Source organism: Sorex araneus, chromosome 1 (genome assembly GCF_027595985.1).
Source record: "Sorex araneus isolate mSorAra2 chromosome 1, mSorAra2.pri, whole genome shotgun sequence".
In the NCBI taxonomy this organism is placed as follows: Eukaryota; Metazoa; Chordata; class Mammalia; order Eulipotyphla; family Soricidae; genus Sorex; species Sorex araneus.
In genome coordinates this window covers 44,332,255-44,357,995 of record NC_073302.1, presented here as the reverse complement: position 1 = coordinate 44,357,995, position 25,741 = coordinate 44,332,255, and the positions used below count along the sequence as shown (strand labels likewise).

Below are 25,741 nucleotides of genomic sequence, written 5' to 3'. Positions count from 1 at the left end.
GTGTGTGTGTGTGTGTGTGTGTGTGTGTGTGTGTGTGTGTTGATGGCGGATGTGGTAATTTTCTGAAGTAGGGGCAAGTTAGGAACTTGGGCCAATGGTGGAGGGATATTAGTACTCTGATCGTGGGTGTGGCACAGTAACATTCTTTGTCTACAACTAAACAGTAATACTATATTACTACTATAAATAATAGTGCATCAATTTAAATGGGGCCATAGGGTTAAATCCATTTTATATAGTATACTGTAGTTTGCAGTGTCGAAGATCAAACCCACATCTCATATGTGCAATATAGGTACTTTGTTGCTGGATGACATTCTTAAACACTTCATATCAGCATTAGGGTTTTGTTTTTCTTTCCTGATGGGGATTTATTATGGGCTCAGGGATTATTTCTGTCTCTGGACGCAAGAACATTCCTGGCAGAGCTCAGGGAACCAAATGTAGTGGCCAGAATTGAACCAGGTTCAGCTGATTGCAAGGAAGCACCCTGCCCACTGTACTATCTTTCTGACTCAACATATCAGGAGTCTATGTTCTAAACCTAGGCCTAAATAAGAGGTTTTTCCTGCCATGGCAATGACATATAACTCATCCTACAAATGTAGAAATTTTTTACAATATAGTCTTCAGTATTACTAAATCCTTTATTTCTTATGTTTCTCTTATATGGAATGGAGAACTATTCTTATCTATTCAGGATTTGGGAGTCACATTTAAGACGCAGCTGTGCAGGCCGTACCATCGGCTGGATGCCTGGCTAAACCCTTTCCTCTACAGAAACTCAAGATTCTGCTTAAAAGATTCACTCCCCAGCTGCTGCCGAAAATAAACCACGGATAAGAAAGGTGATTTGAATGCTGCAACCTGGAGTGCATTAGACTCACCACATATTTATTTCAACAAAACTAGATTTTACGTCTTTTGGAGTTTGGGTTTCCAAATAGGATCATATGAAAGACAAGTCAAAGACCTCTAGAACCCAGTCACAGCCATGCTCAAGGCCACTTTCCACACTTTCGGACGGACCTCACACACGAAAGAACCAGCAGAGGAACCCAGGTGTGCTGGAACCCTAGAACCTAGGGGCCCAGGGCCAAGATCTCCAAAGCTGCTCAGATCGGGACTGGGCCTCTTCCACCCAGATTCCCCATTTTCCAGTAGCTAGGCAGTCATACCCAGAAACTGCCCCCTGGCGCCATGTAATCCCATAAACGGCCAACATCCAGAAATTATAAAACAAAGCTATCAGAAGCACGCAGCTGCATTGCTGTCACATGACATCTGATAACCTAGTTCTCCATCTTAGAGAACCAGGCAAGCTCCCGAGAGTTTAGTGTCTGCACAGGAGAACCTGGCAAGCTCCCTGTGGCGTATTTATATGCCAAATACAATAACAATGATGGGTCTCATTCCCCTGACCCTGAAAGAGCCCTCAAGGGTTGGGAAAGATGAGTAAGGGAAGGCTGCTAAAATCTCAGTTCTGAGAGGAATAGAGACATTACTGGTGCCCGCTCGAGTAAATCGACGAAAAACTGGATGACAATGATGACAGTGATACAGTGATGATGAAAATATGCACATAACACTTAGCACTGGGTTTGATATATATATATATATATGTATGAATATATGTATATACATAAACATACATATGTACACATTAAAAGGCAAGGAGGTCGTTTTTTTTCTTTTTCAAGTGTCTATCAACACTTCCCAATCAACCTTCTTGTGACGATGGAAATATTCCAGCTCTATTATTACAATGGAAGTGGATGGGAAGAGAAGGCAACAATAATCAAGTAAAAATCAACCACTTTAATTATCACCCACATAAGGGATAGCCAGTCATACCATGAAAATGGCAAACATGTAAAAGGGAGCTCAGAAGGAACTTTCTTTATTGTCCCTCACCAGCACCAAGTTAGTTAACAGAAAAGCATCAGTTCTGACCCACATGGTCTGAGAAAAAACGGAAACCCAAAGAAATGAAGAAAAGCAAGGTTTTGTGTCTGGATGGGAAGGCTCAAAAGACTACGGATCAGCAGAGAGAGTCTTGAAAGACATGGCCTCTCCGAGGGTCAGGAAGAATAGAGTCAGGCACTAGATGGGTCAGCTTGAGGACAGAACATGTGTCATTGTCCACAAGGAGAGAGCAGTACAAAATGGGACAAGTATAATCCTATTTTGTAAATGACAGCAAGGAGACAGAAATAATAACTTTATGTAAGGGAAGCAATGAGAGAGGCTTGGTCATGGGAAGGACCTGCAATTACCTGCTGGCACTGTGCAGGAAAGGACACTGCACATTATTAGCAATGGGTGTTTTGGCTGATCATTTTACAAACAAAATTCAAGGACTAACTTAAGAATGAGCCAGTTTTGTTCTTACACTGACTTCCCCTATAGAGCACACACAAACCACATGTGTTGGTAAAACAATTGAAATGGGGCTTATGTGATAGGGAAGCTCAATTTTAAAACTTTAATGTTTATTTTTATTAAATAGCAACACAAGGCAAATGCCATTCAAGTATATTGTATAGAAAGTATATTCATTTTTAAAAATACGTGGCCGACCTGGGTTCTATTCCTCCACCCCTCTCGGAGAGCCTGTCAAGCTACCAAGAGTATTTCACCTGCACAGCAGAGCCTGGCAAGCTATACATGGCATATTGGATATGCCAAAAACAGCAAAAACAGGTCTCACAATGGAGATGTTACTGGTGCCTTCTCGAGCAAATCAATGAGCAACAGGGTGACTGTGACAGATATTAATTTTTATTTTGGTTTTAGGGCCATACCTGATGGTGCTCAGGGCTTACTCCTGGTTCTGCAAACATAGATCACTCCTGCTGGGGTTAAGGGAGCATAGAGACTTCCAGGGTGCTAACTAGGATAAGTTGTGTGCAAGGCAAGTGATCTACTTACTCTACTACTGCTCTAGCCTCTAGAAGAGGAGTTGTAAAAGCTATAAGAAAGGTGCTATATCTTGTTCAGCATCACACCACCCAGATTGGAACACTTCCTATGTTATATAAGTTAATAAATATTTGAGGGGACATTCAAAACAGACACTTATGAAAAGGACAGGTATCATGAAAAATTTAAGAAAGACAAAAGATAGAAGCATGAGAAGGGGAAAGAATCATTGTTATGGAGCTGACCCTGAATCAGGACAATTTCAGTCTTTTGTGTTTTTGTTTTGGTTGCTTGGTTTAGTTTTCTAAGGCGCTGTGACAGCAGCCCTTAAGGCTAATAAACCATACTTCTATGCATTATTTTCTGCTCTTGGTAAACTCCTTTCTAGGCCTATGGTGAAGGTTATGCACCTTTTTTCCCCTACAACTATCATTACTGTAGCACTGTAGCACTGTTGTCCCATTGGCCATCAATTTGCTCAAGTAGTCACCAGTAATGTCTCCATTGTGATACTTGTTGTTATTGTTTTTGGCACATCGAATATGCTACAGGTAGCTTGCCAGGCTCTGGCATGTGGGGTTGGATACTCTTGGTAGATTGCTGGACTTTCTGAGAGGGACAGAGGAATCGAACCAGGCTGGCTGCATGCAAAGCAACCGCCCTACCTGCTGTGCTACCACTCCAGTCCAGGCTATCATTACACATCACCAAAATACCTCACCCTGTGTCAAATGATCATATTATCATTTCCATAAATTAATATTGCTTGTTGAACATCTGTAGGTTATTCATGTTACTCAGCTTAACTTGGGTTATCTTGTGATAAACAAGAATAAGTTTCATGAAATCCTAAAAAGTGAAACTAGTAATTAATAGATAACTAAAATAAGTTTCCCAGGAATAAAGAATATGGGAAAAACATGATTTCAGTTAGAAAACATCGTGTAGATTAGGTGGAGAATAGAATAGGTGGAACAAACTTTCTAAAGGCAAGCTTAGAAAGGACTAAATAAGGCATAGAGAGATCCGTTAGAAGTTGTTCAATAGCAAAGAGAAGGGATAAATGGCATTTGAAACCTTAGCCTGGCTGAATACAATATTCTGAATTTCCATTATAGATAGAGAAGATGATAAGAGTAACATGCTAGCTTAAAAGACAGCACGCCATCCAATTCTCTACATTGATAGATATGCCCAGGTCAAAGCCAGAAGGGTTGGAAACGGGATTCTGTTTCATTAGGAATGGGGCCCATGTATAAATCCATAGCATTGATGATTTAAAAATTGAGGGCAACCACCTCAAAAATCATTTTCAAAATAGCTGGCAGATACAGCTGGCAAACATAAACAGGAAAAGTATAATTGATCTTTTATTCTGGATTCAGTTGAAAATAGCAGTCCTGAGGCCATTGTTAAGGCCCAGAGTAGGCGCAGAAAGTTGGAAGCTGATCCAGTTGATACTTCAGGAGACACAGTGGGGTTCTTGGATAATAGAGCTGTGAATATTCAGTCAGAGCCAATAATCAGTTTCACACAAAAATAGCAGCCTTCACAGCTCCAGTCTTTTAAAGGCTTGCCAGGAAGGACACACTCTACTCATGCACATACATGGTAAGGGGCTCGGGAAGCACCATCCTCACAAGAAAACCTCCAAGGCTAACTTTTTTATCCTCTTGTTGCAGGAAGGATTGACAATGCATCATTTCATTCACTGCTGCTTTCACAGTTAGTATCTTAATATGCCCAGATATCAAAGGAAGCAGGCAATTATTTGTATACTTTGTTGGGGAAAATAAATTAATAAATACCCCAAACATGTTGGTTACAGAGGGAGAAACGGGGCAGGAATAGAGTGAATGTCACACATGGTGCCCAGACTAAGGGCACGGATTGAAGAAGTCACCAAATAAATTCAATTCTACACTGAGACAAGAAAGCCTCTGCTCTTAGGAAAAATCTGTTCACTTTGTGCCTCAGTTTTTCTTGGGACCTTTTTCCAGAGAGGAGCAGGGATGAAGGGACTACACAGTAGTAGAGCAGAAAGATTGTACTATCAAATAAGCAAGGAGAGTGGCAATAACCTGCAGGCTAATGTGATGTCTGCCCCAGCAAAAGCAATTGATAGAGAAAATTATTAGGGAATTTGGTTTGCACAAAAGAGCAACTGGTCATCTTAGAATCACTTTATTCACTCAAGATAGAGTAGGATCTGAGCATTCCATCTGAGGATAACAGGAGGAAGAAGAGCTTGAGTCAATCCCATGTGTCCAGCCTTGAATCTGAACTCCATGCCTGGTGTGACAGCTCAACAGATGAGTGAAGTGACTATATTTGCTCTGGGAGCCCATACCAGAGAGGAGAGACAGTGGGAAATAGCATGTGGTTAAAATAATGCATAGAATAGATTACTATGGAGCAATGGATGGGAGCATTTTCCAACTTTGATTCATTGCCATCTCTTGTAATCCGTTTGGTTGTGCATGAAAAGGCTAGAAAGCAGAACATCAGCCTCAGTTAAGAACCATCCACATAACAAGTGGCCACTCAATTTAAAACCCATGGATGGTAACAGAAAATATAATAGTAGAGGAGGTCATAATGCCTCTCTCAGAAGAGTCTAACCAGCAGATAACCAGTATGAATTCAGACAGTTCCCTCCATCATCAAATGCAGGTAAAATCAGAGCCTGGTTCAAAATGTTAATTAAATAAAACCAATTTTTACATAATAATATCCCACAGGTTTTGATTACTCAGAAAATTTGTGATACTTTTGACCTATTTATCATACTATCAGATAAAAATTATATCATACACACTCAAAAGTCAATTGGTACTGATGCAAGCTTCTCGGAATTCAATTATTATGTTGAAATTTAAAAGAATGTCCATGTCACTCTAAAATTTTGTTTTCCCCATCTCTATCGTTTTATTCCCCTAGGCTTCATGGTAATGGGATAGCAGGAACTTGTAGTTCATAAAGACCTTTCAGTTGTGTGCTATATGTAGGCAGAAATATGATATATAAATGTATATATTATGACAACAACATTATAAACTGAGACAGTGAACCATAAATGGAGTTTCAGACAGATGACACTGAGCACACAGAACAACTGGTTATAGCTTAATAGGCATTAAGAGTACTTGGGCAATGACTTTGTATAAAAAGTCAACAGAGTCCTTGCAGGGGCACATATTTTTCTGAAGATTACTAATAGGGGAACCACTATTTATCTTCTGTTCTGGAGAGACAGTACTTGCACACAACAAACCGCACTTTGACTGTAATAGGGTCCAGGGTTTCCTCCTGAGCATGGAACTAGGAATAGTCCCTGAGCACTGCTGGATATAGAACAACTCCTTCCTCCCAGAGAGATTACTAATACTTACCTACACATACCTACAGCTCTCTTGTTCTGAAAAACATTTGATATTCCCCATCAAGACTGCATGAATTCTTAACATCTCTTGGACCTGGATGGGTCTTTGTGACTGATCTGACCTACGTTAAGAATATGGAGTATCGCAGAATGTCTCCAGCCTGAGAACTAAGCCTCGGCCCCGTGCCCGCCCGGGAGGGGAAAGATATTTCTCTCTCTCGCCTCTTTCTCTCCGGGGATGAAGGGCGCAGTGGCCGCCATATTAAGACGACCACAGATTGGGTTTTCAAGCCTGCAATGATCCAATATCTGGAAGAAATGTACCTGGACTGTGTGTTAAAGTACAGAAATTCAAAACCGCGCGGCCGCTACTACGGCCGTGTGACCTTATTTGTCTTCACAGTAGGTCTGAATCTAGTGGGGTACTCCTAACAACAATAGTGAGGTTTGTGTTGAAATATTGAATGTAACCAAAGTAAACAGAATGTAAAATGACACTTATCAGTTACAAGGTAGTGGGTGGGTGGGCGGGATGGGAGGTGTACTGTGTGGGTTTTCTTTTTTTTTTTTTTTTGGTGGTGGTATATGGGCACTGGTGAAGGGATGGTTGTTTCAGCATTGTATAACTGAGACCTAAGCCCGAAAGCATTGTAATCTTCCACACGGTTATTTAATAAAATAAAATAAAAAGAATATGGAGTAAAATGCCATAAAAATATCATGTACTTGGACTTTGGGGACAGGTTAATTGTTAGAACACATGATAAGCATATTTCCTGATTTGACCTTGGCACTATCTCATTCTGGAACACCATCGGTGGCTTCTGTAGTACCACCATGTGTGAACATTACTCAATGATTAAAAGCACCAAAACTTTAAGCCTTTACTGTTAGGTCAATCCAAGGATGCTCCAGGAGACCCTGAGTACTACTTTGTGTAGTCCATATTTTAAATTTCATGTGCCCTGTGCATGCTTGCTTCTGAAATGCACCTATCATGTTGCAAATAAACCTCTACAGTTCTGGTGAGGATCAGCTCCATGGTCCTGGTTAGGGCACAGTGGAAAAAGTTAAGTGTCAACAATGTGGCCAATCCATTTGAATGAGTCATTTTCACATCTCAGGGTGCAGGAGGAGGTATTTGTAGACATTTTAAATACTCTTGCCATTAGGCTAGACCATAAATAATAATTATTTTCAGCTGTGTACATAGACACTTTCAGTTTGAAATGACAAGTGACTATGGTGTATAGCCTTTTATTATTAAGAAAATACATTAAAATTCTATATGCTACTGGAAAACAATATTAAAAACATCTACTAGCGCATAAAACAAAATGGACACATTCTGTTTAAAACCTACTAAAACTGTTTTATTTATGCATCTTTGTTCTCTTATATTGGTTACGTTGATAACTCATACAGCCAGTCATAGAAACTGGAAAATAGGAACTGGAATCTAGTCTGAAGAAATATAATGGGGAATGTATAAAGCCACATCTTGAAGAAGGAAGAATATCAAGTATAGTTAGTGTAGGGGTGTTGAACAATATAGAACCTGGTTCTAGACTTTGGACAGAGTTCTAAGTATCATGTCATTAGTCCAATTAGCAATAATTGATTGTTAGCAATAATCAATGTGCTGGTAATACCTGATTAGGGTAAGTTTGACAATTCTGAATTGATTTGTAATGAGCTCATTGGACTCATATCTGAGTCTAGGAAAGGTGATTCGAAGGGACAGCATGCTAAGCATGAGTTTGTTAGCAGCATATGTGTCATTTCAAGATTTTCCAGACATAATAGCAAATGAGTTCCAGTTCTCTGACAATACTTATTTAATGAGACTTGCATAGCATAATAAGTTGAGACAGCTTCTGAGGCATCATCTAGAGTCAGCAGGAAAGACTAGGAGGACTGAGTGATATTTTCACCAAGGCAGAAAAAGCTACAGGACATGTACACCATGTATTCCTCACTCTGTTAAATGTTAGTGTTTGTGACAATGCAACTCTGAATTTCACCATTTTATAACGAATAAAAGCACTGTAGCACTGTTGTCCCATTGTTCATCAATTTGTTTGAGTAATGTCTGCATTGTGAGACTTGTTGGTACTATTTTTGGCATATCAATATACCTGCCAGGCTCTGCTGTGCAAGCGGGATACTCTACGTAGCTTGCTAGGCTCTCCAACAGGGACCAAGGAATTGAACAAGGGTGTTTGCCTTGCACGTGGCCGACCCGGGTTCCATTCCTTCAACCCGAGTTTGATTCCTATGACCCGGGTTCGATTCCTCCGTCCCTATTGGAGAGTTCGGCAAACTACTGAGAGTATCTCGCCCGCATGGCTGAGCCTGGCAAGCTACCTGTGGTGTATTTGATATGCCAAAAACAGTAACAACAAGTCTCACAATGGAGATGTTACTGGTGCCCGCTCGAGCAAATGGATGAAGAATGGGATGACAGTGCTAAACAAATAAAAGACAAAACCAAAAATAAACCCCAAAACAATAGTAACGGGGAAAAAAAGAACTCTTTACTGAAGAACTGAAGAATCTAAAGTCTAATGATCAGGGTTGGGTGATGGAACACTCCAGGACTGAAACCCAATGGTGAACAACTTTGTAATCATAGATCTCACAGTGATTCAATAAAAAAATGGTCAGTGTTCATTGGATAGTTTGAAATTTATAAATTTACTATAATTTTATTTTAATTTTTATTTTAATTTTTAAAATTTTATTTATTTTATTTTTTATCAAAATAAAAAATAGCATAATTTATGTTATGATCTTGAAAGGAAGCACTTGGTATCATTTCTTCTTTCATAGCACATAGATATAAAATCTTTTTTTTTTTCTTGGGTCACACACAGTGATGCTGAGAGGTCACTCGTGGTTCATACACTCAGGAATTACCCCTGGCTGTGCTCAGGGGACCATATGGGATGCTGGGAATCGAACCTGGGTTGGCTTCGTGCATGGCAAATGCCCTACCCACTGTGCTATTGTTGTATTTCGTCTTCTTAAGAAGGTTATGAGAATAAATGAGAAAGAAAAAATGGTTTGTAGACTGTGAACGATATAGACTTAGGTATAGGTAAATATAATATGGATGGATGTATAAATGAATTAAATATTAATATATATTCATTTTAATACTTCCTTTGTTATAACATACAAGTCACTTTCTTATTTTCCATGTTGTCCTAAAGTCTGTCAATATAATTTGCCAGAATGATAGTACAATGATAGTGTAATGGGTGGGCACTTGCTTACACATGGCTGACCTGGGTTAAATCCCTGTCACTCCATACGGTCCCCTAAGTCTGCTAGGAGTGATTCCTGAGCACAGAGACAGGAGTGAGCCCTGAGTACCATTGTGGTACAAAAACAAACAAAAAGGAAGTATAATTTGTTCCAACTCTTTGACTCTAGCCTAATTCAATACTAGAGCAAAGTATTTTTCTTTTTTTTTTCCCAGAAATACTTCCTCTGTTCCTCATTTCCTTTTCTTCTTTCTTTTTCTCTTTCTTTCTTGGTTAAAAAACTCATCTACTGGGGCTTGAATGATAGCACAGTGGGTAGGGCATTTGCCTTGCATGCGGCTGACCCAGTTTCGATTCCCAGAATCCCATATGGTCCCCCAAGCACCACCAGGAGTGATTCCTGAGTGCATGAACCAAGAGTGACCCTGTGCATTGCCAGGTGTGACCCAAAAAGTGGGGAAAAAAAGAAGGAAAAGAAAAGGAAAGAAAAGAAAAAAACTCATCTACTGAAGTCATGAAATTTGCATATAAATGGATCAACATGGAAAGTATCATGCTAAGTGAAATGAGTCAGAAAGAGAGGGAGAGACATAGAAAGATTGCACTCATCTGTGGAATATAAAGTAACAGAACGGGAGACTAACACCCAAGAATTGTAAAGATAGGGACCAGGAGGTCTACTCCATGGCTTGGAAGCCTGCCTCAAATGCTGGGGGAAAAGGCAGCTCAGATAGAGAAGGGACCACCAAGTAAAGAGTATTTGGAGGACAAACTCGGGTTGAGAGATGTGAGCTGAACGTAAAGCATAGATAGAACACAGTGGCCACTCAATGCCTCTAGTACAAACTACAACATCCAAAAGAAGAGAGAGAACAAAAGGGAATTCCCTGCCTCAGAAGCCGGGTGGGGTGGGGATGGAGGTGGTGGGGGTGGTGGGAGGGATACTGGGATCATTGGTGGTGGAGAATGGGCACTGGTAGAGGGATGGGTACTCGATCATTGTATGACTGAAACACAAGCATGGATATTTGTAAGTATGTAACTTTACCCCACGGTGATACACTAATAAAACATTTTTAAAACATTAAAAATAATAAAAAACTCATCTACATTGGTCGAAACTATGGGTAGGAAGAAAAACCAAAACAAAACAAGAGGCTGGGAAAAAAAGGGGTAGGCAGACCTAGAGGCCAGGAACTTTACAGCGTAGAGAACAGATGCAGAATTCAGGTGTGCTGTAAGAACAATCTATTAAGAAAGGGTAATTTGTTAGGTCATGAGGAATGAAAGCACCATTATACATCAATTTTCCTGTTTAAGAAATGGTGTATTTGCTATATCCCAATGCCTAGCATGCTTTTCCTTTTCTATTAATTACGTTCTCTCTATACCATTCTCATGTCTAGGTTCAAATTCTGTTATATCTCCTATTATAAACTTAGTGCTGGGGCCACTTCAGTGGTGATGAGGGTTCTGGGTAGGTCACAACAAGGCAAACACTTTAATTCCTATCCTAGCTCTCTGGACCATTCCGTCATTGAATTTTCTTCATGGTGTCATACCCAGCAAATACACTTCAATTCTGAATTAACATATAGAGGAACTTGTCTCCGTGCTTCTGGTGTTTTTAGCATTATGCTTTTAGTCATGATTACATATCATATTGTCAAGTGTCTTTGACAAATGCAGAGGCCTGATTTCCTCATGCTGGATCTTAAGTTCGTTCCCAAAGGACAGAGAATGGTTCACAATGATTTACAAATGGCTTTCTATTTCTCTTAATGGATTTTTACCTTTAGAAGGTTTTCTTTAAAAGTTTTAATTAGTTTTTTCAGCTTTTAGCTATAAAGATAATCTACTTACTCTAAAACAGAGTAATGAGTAACTGAAAAAAATAAAAGCACATTTATTGTACCTAGAAAATACCCAGATGCATTTTATATTTAATCGCAAAGTAGACATTATACATCAAATTATATAATGTTTTTATAATGCTGTGCATCTTGTTTTAAAATATCTGTTCATCACAGATATATCAAACCACAATTTAAAAATTAGAAATTTTCCTATGGATGCAATATTTCTATCACTCTATCCATTACTTAGACCAAGTTCATTTTTGTTTGTTTTATTCGTTTTGCTTGTTTGTTTGTTGGGCTGTGTTCAGGACTTACTCCTGGCTCTGCTCAGAGATCACAACTGGGGGACAGGTGGGGGACAGTATCTGGTGCTGGGATAGAACCCAGGTCAGCCACATGTAAGCTAACTTCCCTACATAATGTACTATTGCTTTGGTCCAAATTTAATTGTTTTGGTTTTTAAATTCCAAAAACCTACAAAGAATTTCTGTCCTATTCCTGATGAAGAGATAGCATTTTAACTAACTTGTGTGAAAATTTTAACTAAAAGTCCAAATAATAAAATATAATACAATGACTAATTATATTTGAATATGTTTATAGAATTATGGGATCCCATATCAAAGACAGTAAGAGAAAAATACAGGGATTTTTTTGTTTTGCTTTTTGGGGTCACACCTGGCGATGCGTAATGGTTACTACTGGCAGTGCTCAGGGGACCTTATGGGATGCTGGGATTCAAACTGAGTTGGCCACGTGCAAGGCAAATGCCCTACCTGCTGTGCTATCGTTCCAACCCTGAAAAATACAATTCTTTAAGAAAGAAGAAAAAGGAAGACAACCATTTAACAGTGAAATATTTATATGCTTCCATTGGAATTGGGGAAATAGTCATACTGTGTAATTTATATACCTGCACTGTGTAATTTATATACCGCAGTCTGGAACTGAAGCTATGTTATGTTAGGTTAAGTTTACTTATTCTGTCTAATGATTCCACATGTTCTCCAATGAAATGTATATGTTGCATGAAATCTCTTGCATGTGCCTCCCAAACCATGGATGACAAACTAGAGGAGGAATAAAACCATCATATGTAGCATAATATTTGTAAACCAGTATTCGATAAATTAATAGTTTGATATGACTGCTCTTCTACTTCTGCATGTATCGTGATACAAACAAAGATAAGTACACAGGAACAAAGTAGGGGAGGAAAATAACAGAAGGAAAGTGGGTTTACAGCTTTTGATGGGGTAGGAGAGGTACTTTTTCTTAATTTCTCATCTAATTCCAGGACAAACTATGGATTGATTAAATACTTTCACCAATAATAATGAGACTGAATTAGTTTGTTCCATACTTGGAACACTGGTGAGTCAGAAATATTCTAGAGGAAGCATATGGAGATGCTTAATCTATGGAGAAAGCTTGCTTGAAACTGCCTTCAAGAAATTGCATGGAACTTTTGCCACAGGCTAGGAACCATAATTAACACTGGCATCTTTACTTGCATTACACAGGTTAGGACTTTTCCTGACTCTTTCTGCAGCTTCTTTATAAAAGGGGTCTCAGGGACATTGTCACTAGAATAATTATATAGGCTTTTTCTTTAATTTTATCAATTCTTTTCTATTCAGAGCTTCCTGATTGAGCTCTCTGCATATGAATACTCTGCATATGAATAGAATTAGGGCTGTCCATGACTAAGAAAGAAGAAAAGAGAGACAGACAAATAGAATGAGATTATAAAAATCGATATTTTACCCCTGCTTATTATTCATGAGATCATATGCTGAGTATAAAACAGAACAGTTTAAAATTTTTCTATCAGTAATGATTTCATTGTACATATTCTTTTTCCAGAAAAAATAAGCATGTAGGAGAGCAGTTATATCAAGATATTGTGTGCCATAATTGTCAGTATATACCCTTAGAACCAGATCTAGTATAACCCTGTCTAACAACAAAATAGAGTATTGTAAATCACAACTCTTCCATGAAATCCAGGATATAAATTCCCATTGCAAGAGAGAAATAAAAATAGAGCTACAAACTCACATGAGGGAATGACAAATCTATCCTGGAATAGATGAGAGAAGGGGAGGCTTTACTAAACCTTGAAAGATGAGTAACAGTCCAACAAATGCTTGAAAAATCTTGCCTCCTGGCTGATAGAAGGCTGAGCAGGGAGTCAGGAATGTTCATTCTGGGAATGAGGGTAGCGTGATATAGCTGTGGCACTGGACGAGCGGGCAGGGGACACTATTCTAGAATACAGCTATAAAAGTTGATTGGCGGTAGGTTCTGGATGACTCACAATCACCTGCTAAGGAGTGTGGGGTTTATATTAGAGCAAATGGGAGTGACAGAAGCCTCTGAATAACAGGATTCATATGAAAAGTTCAGTTTTATGAAGAGAAACCTGATCATTCACTGAAATACACTGTAGGGAGACAAAAAGATTACAGGCAAGAAAATCTATGAAGTGAATATGATACAAGAGGTGAGAGGATTTAACTCCTCTCGAATAGGAAAGCAATTAAAATATTTGAATGTTACCTGTAGTATCTATATACAGTACTTATAGTATCAAATAGTATCTATAGATGCTATTTAAATAGTATACTATGCCTCCCTACAGTGTATTTCAGTGAATGATCAGGTTTCTCTATATCTATAAACACATTCATATGTGTACACACAGCATGACAAAATGTTAACACAATGTGAATAACATACCCTGCCTCACAGCACACCTCTAATGTAAAAAAGCCAGAAAGCTCACCTTACAGTGGACCTTTCAGTAATAGAAAAAGGTATATTTTGTTCTAAAGAGAAAGTATCTATAAACAATAAATGAATGTCAATGATAAATTAATAACTAAAAAGACTGTGAAAACTACATAAAAGTCAAATGCTTCCTGCAAGTCCATGGGGAGAAAAGCAATTAGCATAGAACTGACTATGTTTAACTTAATCCAATCACAAGAATCTGTGCTTGATATATTCATTTACAAATCAATAACCTACTGACTATATATTCAATTAACCTTGGGAAATTTTTATCTTACTCAGAAAAAAAAGTGAATTTATAAAGACAGGGAAATTAAGATTGTAAAATAACAAATTCATCAACTAACTTGGTTTCGTTTTTGTTTTTGTTTTTGGATGCTACCCAGCTGTGCTCAGAGATTATCCGTGGCTTTGCTCCCTGTAGCCTCATAAACCATTTGGATGCTAAGAACTTTTTATTATTGTTGGGGGGAGGGGTTCAGATTTTTCAAAAGTAGATTCCTGCTGGGCCATTCCCCATGCAGTGCTGTATATGATGCTGGGATTTCAAAAGGGCTACATGCATGTGAAGCATGCACCCTTATCCATTGGATATCTCTCTTGCCCATTTTATAATTTTTTAAGATAAATATCAGATGAATTGAGATCATGAGAGCTTATTTATCAGTAGTATTTAGTAGAGATTAGATTTAAACCTGGACTATTTATAACTGTTTGCCATGACCATAAACAAAACCTAAAAAGAAATGACAAGTGACTATTGATGTAAAGTGTTAGAATTTCAAACAATAACACAAAGAGCAGGAACAAGTAAAATGCAAACAATTTATAAATAGAGATGAATAGAAAAGCATGATGAATAATCTAAAGGGGGAAAATAAAGTTACAGTATCAATAATGTAAATTAGGTTCATGGTTTGCTTTCTTTCAGCACTTTCTTATTATAGAATGTGGCTATCTTCCAAAATTATTGCTACTTATTCTGTTCTATGTTCTAAATGCAAACCTTAATTTTATACTAGCTCTCACTTATACTCTACAAGTATTGGTAATGAATGGTCAAGGAAATTTTGAGCATCCAATGTTAAATGATTATATATAGGAAGAATTCATGGCATATTCTTTCAAATGATCTCATTCCATATATAAACTTTCTCCCTTTCCCCAAGTTAAATTTTGAAAATCTGACTCATTTATGTTAAGTGAAAACCTTTTAGTTAATTTAAATTTGATTTCTAGGAAATTATTTTCAATTTAATGGCAAAATCAATAAAAAGATGCAGTGGGAGTTGTCAATGTGTTAAAAGGAAACCCATTATTATTAGCATTTCCATTCATGTTTATTTGATATAATTAACATAGAGAAATTTTTCCAGCACTTAATGCATAATTGGAGATGACATATTTCTTTATCCAGGCAGTCTTTTTAAATCTATACAAGTATCTGATAGGACTTGTTCAAATACTATATCTAATTAAAATTTAAAGATAAAAAAGTATTATGTGGTACTTAGACAACTGTTCCAATTTAATAATTAATTAGTTACATAATTCTGAATCAGGCAGATGTTTCATCTCATCTGCTCTGCAGAACCCAGCAATATTTTATATTGTCTATAGAAGTATGATTTGGGATGATGTAAATATTCACATCATAGGAGTTTTTTTAAGATAATGGCACAGGTTTATAACACTCCTGACAGAGGTAAAATAATACTTTTAGTCACATACCACATAATACAAAAAAAAAGCTTAGTTTCTATGTGGGAATATTGATCTAGTCATTCCTTTTTAGTATTCTTCCACATTCTTCTCTTTCTACAGATTCCTAATCTAAATAGGACTAGGCACTGAATCAAACTTTCACTATATCCTACTAACAGTGGAACTAGGTTTTTTTCATTGTTATTAGATTCATTTTTTTCATTAAGGTGTTCATTACTTTTAATTTTAATTATGTTTATTGGGTTTATGTCTATTGGGTTACCTAGATCAGATATTCTATTAATAGTTTAGTTAAATAGCCCATCTTTTAATACTGAAGAATAGTAACCAGCCCTGGATAAGTCAATATTTAACTGTGAACAGTTTCTTTTACATCCATAAGCTTAGATACCTCAATGTTTTATATTTATAACAAAAATATGTTGAAAACCTAACATCTTCCTCTCAACAGTGATAATATACTATAATTTACACTATAGCTTGTAACAGGGAGTTTTTTAACTCAATATATCACTGCCTTTACACTCCTTACAGTATTCCTTAATATACTGAGTCCCTTATTTTCTATTATGTGATATCCTCCTTTGCATACCTGTTATTAGTCGTAGAATCAAGTGTCTAACTACAATTTCTAAAACCTTCCTGAACATATCATGAAAAATCTTATGAATGCTTCTCATCGATCACAGGTTTTATGTGAAATCTACTAGTAATTAAAGGGTAAATTTGCCAATCTTGTCAATAATCTGTAGCTTAAAAAATAAAGGACATGCAAAGAAGCCTAAATCTAAACAGAGAAGAAATGATATATTGAAATAGTATTTCTTTAGCAATATAGAAGCATAAATATAAAACCTTATAAAGTATTCTACCTAGAGATGCTAACACAGTCTGTGTTATTTTATAAGGTTTCTAAAGCTGAAAGAAAATAATTAAAACAAGGACCCATGGAAAAAAATGGGGAAAACAAGGTTCACCCATAGGATATAATACAGAAAAGAGAAAGACAGATATCAGAGTGTTATATATCAATCTGTTATTGTAAGAAATAATAAGAAAACTCATCCATATGTTCTTGGGCTGAGAATAGGTTTAAAAGTTTGTACGTAATGTTTAGGAGCACCCATGTGTGCTGACTTTGTAACTTTGAACTAAGTCTGCAACTCCCAAATAGTTTCTGAAATTTGTGGACAATTATCTATCTGTGCTGACTCCCTGATAATAGGAAAGTATACCCCAACATTATTGTAAAATAAATTATTTCGATCATATGGTTATATCTTGTTCATCTGACATCAGCAGGATGTGGGGTAAAAGAAAAATACTTTGTTTTACTACAGGTTGAGGTTCATCTTGACTGCTCTTAACTGAGACACCGAAATACAGTTTTATGGTATAAATGTGGTCTGAGTCTTTAAGTCACTTGTCACAGATTAGAGGCCCCAAGCTTTTACAGTGCATTCAGAATAAAACATACCTCTTCTATTTTGATCTTGGCAACCCTCCTGGAGTTTGGGTGTACTTTGCTATAACAAGAGCATTGCCATCCTTAAGAATGTTTTCAATATCTTCCAAACCCAATTCATAACCTACCTGATTATATAGTTTTACTGTTTCCTCCACCCTTTTTGTCTACTGCATTCATACATTGTTATTTTTAAATTAAGATCTGCTTTATGGTGACGAGGCTTATAACATTATACACATATTTACATATATAATGTGTTTATATATAATGTATGTTACGTATGTTATACACATGCATACACATATTATGTGTATATATAGCAAGGAAGGTTTAAGAATCTTCTGCCCCCACGCCATGCTGTCTTCACCGGGGCACCTCAGAGAGGGGCAGGACAAGTTTCCCTCCCTGCCCCAAGTAGAGCCCCTAGCAGCAGAACACAAACAGCCACAGCCATGCTCAAGGCCACTCTCCACATGCTCAATGAGCCTCACACATGTAGAAACTGGCAGAGGAACCCAGGTATGTGGGACCTGTGGCTGAGATCTTCAAGCCTGCTCGGATTGGGACTGGCCTCCTCCACCCATATCCCCCGTTTTCCAGTAGCTTGTAAGTCACACCCACAAACACGCCCCCATCATACCCCTCCAGCCATGTAATCACAGTAAAGGCTAAGATCCAGAGACTATAAAACAAACCCCGGAAAGAGAGCAATGCAGAATCTCCCACGGCATAGCCTGGCAAGCTACATGTGCTGTATTTAATATGCCAAAAAAAGTAACAATAATGGGCCTCATTTCCCTGACCTTGAAAGTGATAGGGACAAATGAGACGTTACTTGCCCCTGCAAATCAATCACCAACGGTACGACAGTGATACAGTGATGTTCCTTGATATATACATTTTCACTCATTATGTTGTAAATCTTGACAGAATTGTATACAGTACACAAGTTATTGAACAATTAATTAGTTACATCAACAGAAAACTTAAAACAAACATGGTTGACCTCCTATCAGAGACAGAGCTAAGTCTAGGGAAATTTTTGCATAAATCCTAGAAATAAAGACTATACCTTCTATTCTATATTATTTCTAACAACTAGAACAAATCGTAACAAAGCAGGAAATTAAGATGCATTCAAAACTATCATATTTTATTCATAATACTCAACACACACATGGACTGGAGTGATAGCACAGCGGGTAGTGTGTTTGCCTTGTACGTAGCTAACTCAGGTTTGATTCCTCTGTTCACTCAGAGAGCCTGCCAAGCTACCGAGAATATCTCACCCACACAGCAGAGCCTGGCAAGGTACCCATGGCGTATTCAATATGCCAAAATTAGTAACAAAACGTTTCACAATGGAGATGTTACTGGTGCCAACTCAAGCAAATCGATGAACAACGGGACAGGACGACAGTGCTACAGTACAGTGCTACAATACTCAACACATACATGTACATGATTTAAATAGAAGTTTGGATTGTCTATTACTGTGTAAATTTTCATTCTTTTTTTTTTTTAGTCACACTCAGCAGTGTTCAGGGATCTCTCTTGATTTTGTGCTCAAATTTATCTTTGGGTGGTGCTTGGAAAATCATACGAAATTCCCAAGATCAAATTCAAGTACACAGAGTGCAAGACAAGTATTGTAATTACTGTACCATATCTCTAGGACCCATTTTCTTTGTTTATTTTGGGGCCACCTTGTTCAAGCTTACTCCTGGCTTTATGCTCAGGACTTTCCTGTTAGGACTTGGGAGACCATAACAGTGACATGGATAGAATCAGATATGATCATATGCAAGGTAAATGCCTTAGCTGCTTTACTGTATCTCAAGCCATATGGCAACTAATAATGTGGATTTTCAGTGACAAATCACTATTCCTGAATATTGTTGCAAACCCACTTGGAAACAATATATTGACTTCCTTATATTTAAAACATATTGCAGTTCCAAATTCAACTGTGTTAAAATTAATGTTTGCAAGCCTAACTTTAATAAAGTTTATTTTAAGTGCTTTGAAAAGTTTCCCAACAGCCATAATAATAAACAGCACTAGGAAATAATAAAGCTATTTAGTCTAAGCAGATCAAAGGCTTTTAAAAAGATTAATTAGATTTTTTAGTATTTAGTTTTCTCCTACTTTCTACACTGACTTCATTTTCCCCATTCTATTAAATAACTGGTCTTATAGGTTTTTATTTTTAGATAATAATCTTCCCTACATCCCGAAAAGTAATCTTTCATTTTTTGCAATTTGGGAGAATGTTTTTCTTCAGCAATGATGAATGTGTGTCTCATTATCTCCTACTGGTCAAATTAGAAAGAAACTGCCTGACCTGTACACTGGTTTGTCTTTAACTAGTCTGGTCAAAATGAATGCATGTTCAGTAATGATATGTATGTATACACACATATATCACTTGTATCACTTGTAGTCCCATTGATCTTTGATTTGCTCGAGCGGGTGCCAGTAATGTCTCCATTTGTCCCTGTCGTGAGCCAGTGCAGCCCAATGATATCTGCTTGCTCCAGGAACAGAAAGAGCCTCAAATCGTTCATTCAGGGATTTGACGAAGAAATCTGACCATCTAGTTGGTGGGCAGCCACGAGGTCTTCTGACGTCCTGTGGAATCCAGTCTGTAACAGCTCTAGTCCAACGGTCGTCTCTGAATCGCATTACATGACCGGCCCATCTGATTTTTGATGCCCTGGCAAACGAGACAGCATCCCTGATTTTTGACCATCGACAGAGGTCAGAACTCCAAATTCCTTCTCTGACTTGAGTGAAACATGATATTCCTAGCATAGCTATTTCGATTCATCTTTTGGATACCCTAATAGCATTCTCATCCTGTTTGCGTAGGGCCCAGGTCTCCGAGGCACATGTTATTGCAGGAAGAATGGTGGGATCGAAAAGATGTGCCCAGAGTCAGGGGTTCTTCGTTCTCTTAACCACCTCTTTGACGCTCTTGAAGGCATTCCAGGGTGCTCTCTTCCTCCTGTGCAGTTCTAGCACCAAGTTGTTCCTCATGTTGATTTCTCGATCCAGGTACACATAGTTGCTGCATCCGGAGATGTTCGTTCCATTGAGAGCAAATGGAGCTTCAGGGACCAGTTCGTTTTTCATGAACATCGTCTTGTTGAGATTCAGCTACAATCCAACCTTTCTACACTCATGGTCGAAGTCAGTCAGCATTTGTGCTGCTTGGCTAATGTTTGGTGTTATGAGAACGATGTCATCAGTGAAGCGGAGGTGGTGTAATTGCCGACCGTCTATCTTCACTCCCATTCCTTCCCATTCCAGTCATCGAATGATGTTCTCAAGGGTGGCACTGAAGAGTTTTGGTGAAATGGTATCACCCTGCCGCAGCCCTCTCTTTACATCAATGATCACTTCCTTGTAGAATGGTGAGATCCTGGTGGTGAATCCACAATACAGCTCAAGGAGGATTTTGATATACTGAGTTTGGACGCCCTGTTTGGCCAGGGCTTCAGTGACCGCCTCAGACTCAACAGAATCGAAGACCTTCTTTAAGTCGATGAATGTTAGACAGAGCGGCATCTTGAACTCTCGCAAAACTTCAATGAGTTTGGTCACTGTGTGGATATGGTCTATCGTGCTGAATCCCCTTCAGAACCCGGTTTGCTCACATGGTTGTCCTTCATCTAGTGTTCTGCCTATTCTATTCAGGATGACATGAGTGAACAATTTGTAGACAATAGACAGCAGGCAGATTGGGCAATAGTTGCCGATGTCGTGGATGTCTCCCTTCTTGTACAACTGAACAGTCCTACTGGTTTTCCACTGAGATGGAGCCTTGCATTCAGACAGGTAGCAATAACTATACATTGTGTATATATCACTGTATCACTGTCTTCCCATTGTTCATCAATTTGCTCGAGCGGGTGCCAGTAACGTCTCCATTCGTCCCTGTTGTGTGCCGGTGTAGCCCGAAGGCATACTGGGGGCTCTTTCAGGATCAGGGGAATGAGGACCATCATTGTTACTAGTTTTGGGTAGCTTGCCAGGCTCTGTCGTGCATGTATATATTAAATGTATATTTAATTATTAAAGCACAGCAGAGCAGGGATGGAAGTTTTGTAGAAGAGACCTACAAAATATAAGGTTAGCGTAAGCTTTAGAGTTACCTTCTGAGGTTTTAATGAGAATTGGCAGAAGGCAAATTTGGCCAGCTGAGAACTAGTATTTTTGGAGATATGAACTTAGGCAATTGGAAAGAGAACTAGATTCAGGGAACAAACAATTTTTGGTTTATATATCAAAAATACCCTTTTCTCCCCATGGAGGTGGGATTGATGTGTTCAGGACTTACTGCTGGCTCTATGCTCAGGGTTCATGCTTGGCGATAATAAAGTGGCCACATGAGGTATGAGATGTTATAAAATTTTGCTAGAATATTTCTACACCATGGTAGAGGGGTTCTTCTGTAATTTCTTATGAAGAAAAAGCCTTAAGTGGAAATTGATAATACATTGAATGCAAAATATTCACTATTGCCTATCCTTGTATAACTTGCTTATTTTTTAATTCTACAAAGTATATAAACACCAACAATAATTTGATAGTATTACTTAACACAATTTTCCTAAAACTCCAGACTCTACAAGTTAGTCAAAATAAATATCTTTTCCAAATGAACGGAAGACGCCTATCTTAACGACTGAGGAGGAGCCTGTGGATAACTACTATTTCCTTTTGATACTTCCAATATTTACTTCCTTTTTACCTTTCTCACTTGTTAGTCTCCTACTAGGGCAAGGATTTCACTATAATTTTATCTATTCTATCTGATGAATATTTTTTAAGAGGTTGATTTCTTACACAGTCCTTATCACAGTCTGCTTTACATCTTCTATCTTTCACTATGCTAATATTCATATCAATTACTGTGTTTATAGAAGCTGAATATCATATTTGCTGAGTAAATAATAAGTGATAGTAAGAGTGAATAAATAGTTACCCTAAGTGATTATGGCTTTATTTAGTAAAAGGTAAGTAAAAGCAATGGACCATATTAAAAATAATCAAGTTGTGAAGTGAATGAGAAATTAATAAACTGACAAACAAGCATTTTTGAGAATCAAATCCAGGTATGTGATTAGAAGTCAGTATCTGTAGATAATCAGACAATAAAAGACTTAATATTTCTGATTTATATTTGATAAAAAACATTAATAAACTTTTCTTATTCTGGTCCTCATTGTATCACTGTCTTATTATAATCCTGATAAGAACATATATAGTTAGGAAAGAAAGGCTTACCTTTTAAATGAATGCACTCTGCTAATGCACAGCAATTTTAATAAACAAAACAAAAAACAGCAATTAATTAAACTATATGCTAACATTGGGGAAAATATGTCATTACATACATCATTTTCTGAAGACCAGATATCTGTTACTTGCCAAAAATGTGCTTTCTATAGTTCTCTGTGTAAGATATTTTTGAACTCTAAGAGCTTGCTTCATGAATATATCCCTCTGTTCTATCTAAACCATGTTTATTCTATTTGCAAATTAAGAGCTAGAACATAGAAAAGATGCTTTCCCAAGAGACAAAATATTAGAAAGCAATGCATCTAGGTGTATAGAACAATCAGTCTTCCAAGAACAAAATTAAACATCTGAAAATGTAGTTTGACTTCTTGGTTAATAACATGTCATAGTTCCCTGTCTCCTGTCTTCACACAGAATCATTACTCAAAACAGAGCAAAGTAACTACAGAACAAAAATGGAAAATGTTCAGGGGTATAGTGTCAAGCTGGTCTCCATGATCACAATTATTTTTGATTACAGACAGTGGAGCCTTCCCCCATAATGCTTCAATCATATTTTCCTTTCATAATAAAATGCCATAGAAGGAAGAGTTCAGAATGAAAAAGATCAAAGGTTATAAATCGCTATAAACCTAATGAACGATAGGGTATGAAGGAAGAACTAGGGGGCTAGGATTCTGGTAAAGTTGTCAGAAATAAATGTGAATATCCTAGAGTTTCCTAAAAAATCATTCAAACTATAAAGAGAAAAAATATTATAGGAAACTATTAATTTTCAGAAGAGAGGAGACAGTGCCAGAGATAATTTGGAGCATCAATAGGAATGATCCCTGAGCACAGACCCAGGATTAAGCCTGGATAATTTTAGGAGATAATTGTCTTTGAGGATCAAATATTCAAAAAAAATTCAGAATCAGTCATAAATAATCCTAGGATATTTACAAGGTAAAAAACTATTTTTTAAATGCATAAGACATGAATTATTATTTTACACTCATTTTCTAACAAATGTATAGTGGTTATTTCCAAAATTTCCAAAATAAATGTATAGCACAGCAGATTAAATGCATAACCTAATGTGAGAGTATAACCATCTGCTTTGTTTGGGTAAGACATTAAAGCAAATGGGAAACATAAAATAAAGGCATTTAACATTGTTTCCTTTCTTAAAAATAGATAGTTACTTTTATAAGACACTATTCAACATATTCATTTATAAGTTGTATTTTAAAATTTTTAATAAGTGGAGGACAGGAGAAGGGGGAAGGGAGAAGAGGCTGGGCCATAACTAGCATTCTGTGGGGCTTAATCCTGGATCTGTGCTCAGGGATCATTCCTGTTGATGCTCAAAAACCATATGAAGTACCTGCAATCAAACTCCAGGGCAGCCACATGTCAGGCAAGCACCCTAACTTTGTACTTATCACTTCGGTCCCTCAGTGACTTTAAATAGCTAACATATACTGAAAATATCAAGCTTTACCTTAGAATGTCTATGTTTTTCCTCTCAATAAACTTTTCCTATCTCAGACACTCTCCATGAGTTCTTTCTCAAATCTGCTTCCCTGTTGCCTTTGCTCAAAAGTGATACAATGTGGGGGCAATAAGAATCATTTTTGAAACCAAAAAGTATTTAATCCAGAAAATTAGAATCATATTTACTTTCAAATCTACAAGCTACATATGTTAGTCAATACAACCGATCTATAACAAGACATCTTATTAGAGATATAGGTTTAGTTTAATATTTATGTAAGTATAAAGGGCACTAAAAAGATTACTTGGCCCTATCTATATACTTTGCACTGTATTACTGTCATCCCTTTGCTTATCAATTTGTTCTAGCAGGCACAGTAATATCTCCATTGTGAGACTTGTTGTTTCTGTTTTTGGCATATTGAATACACCACGGGTAGCTTGCCAGGCTCTGCCGTGTGAGCAAGACACTCTTGGTAGCTTGCCGGGCTCTCTGAGAGGGGTGGAGGAATCGAACCCGTGTTGGTCACTTGCAAGGCAAACGCCCTACCTGCTGTGCTATCGCTCCAGCTATACACTTTTATTAAATACATTTTTCTCACCATGATCCAAGAGCACTGGCAGAAAATTTCCACCTCTCAGTTTGATCATACACATTTCCTTGAGTGTACACAATATCCCCCTCTAATGCATAATTTCTCATATTTCACTTTTAGCAATTGTTTTTTGTTTCCAGAAAGGCTTTCTTTGACTTTTCTGTTTTGAAGATGGCTTCCTTAAGCAACTCTTCCACTCCCAAATACTTATTCTTTTCTAGAAATAATAATCTCAGTCTTGCAATGGTTTACTGGATATTAAGGTTGAAATCAGTTAGAAGCTTTGAAGATCCATCTGATCCATCTGATGGAAGATAGTCGAGAGAATCCAGAATGCCCCCACTATCTTTTTCCAAAGTATAAAAACTTTAATCTGAAATCTTTATTTGCAGTCACATATGAAGTATGCTGTCAGGGATTAGCCCTTGATTGTATTTATTAATCACCCTGGTACTCACTAGCCTTTAATAGACACTTTAAATAATGAGCATCAGTATTCTCTTTCTTTATGAAAACCCCTTTTTATGACCAGAAGAAAAAGTGGAATTTTGAGGATAGGAAGTTCACAATCTTCCCAACTCATTAGCACCTGAACATACATAAACCCCTTGCTTCAAATTTGTGTTCAAGTGACAAACACCCAAATCTGGGTTTAATGACATTATGTAGGTAAGGCCTAATTAGTTATTATTTGTAGCTTCAAACTTTAGCTTTCTTAGAAAAAAATTGTAATGAAAAATTTCTACAAACATGCGTGGAGAATATACAATATTCAAGGCATTATTCTAAATGCTGAGCATACAGTAAATAAAATAGAAATTCCTATCCTGGGAAACATACACTGTAGCTATGGAAATCATAGTAAGTTAATAAATATATAAAATCTGTAATATATGAAGCAGTAGTCACAATTATGGAGATTATAAATTAGAATACTATCA

The 25,741-nt window shown here is 37.4% G+C and overlaps 1 protein-coding gene across 6 annotated transcripts in view; it reads right to left on the bottom strand.

Annotated features, from left to right (window-relative positions):
- Positions 1–25,741, bottom strand: part of LINGO2 (leucine rich repeat and Ig domain containing 2) — a 1,273,527-nt gene that overhangs the window by 907,527 nt on the left and 340,259 nt on the right. Inside the window, exon 3 of one of the 6 annotated variants that reach the window (XM_055140570.1) lies at positions 22,714–22,731. The exons of the other annotated variants lie outside the window; for them this stretch is intronic. The gene's annotated coding sequence lies outside the window, so the exon portion shown is untranslated. The remainder of the gene's footprint in view (positions 1–22,713; positions 22,732–25,741) is intronic. 6 annotated transcript variants of the gene reach the window in all.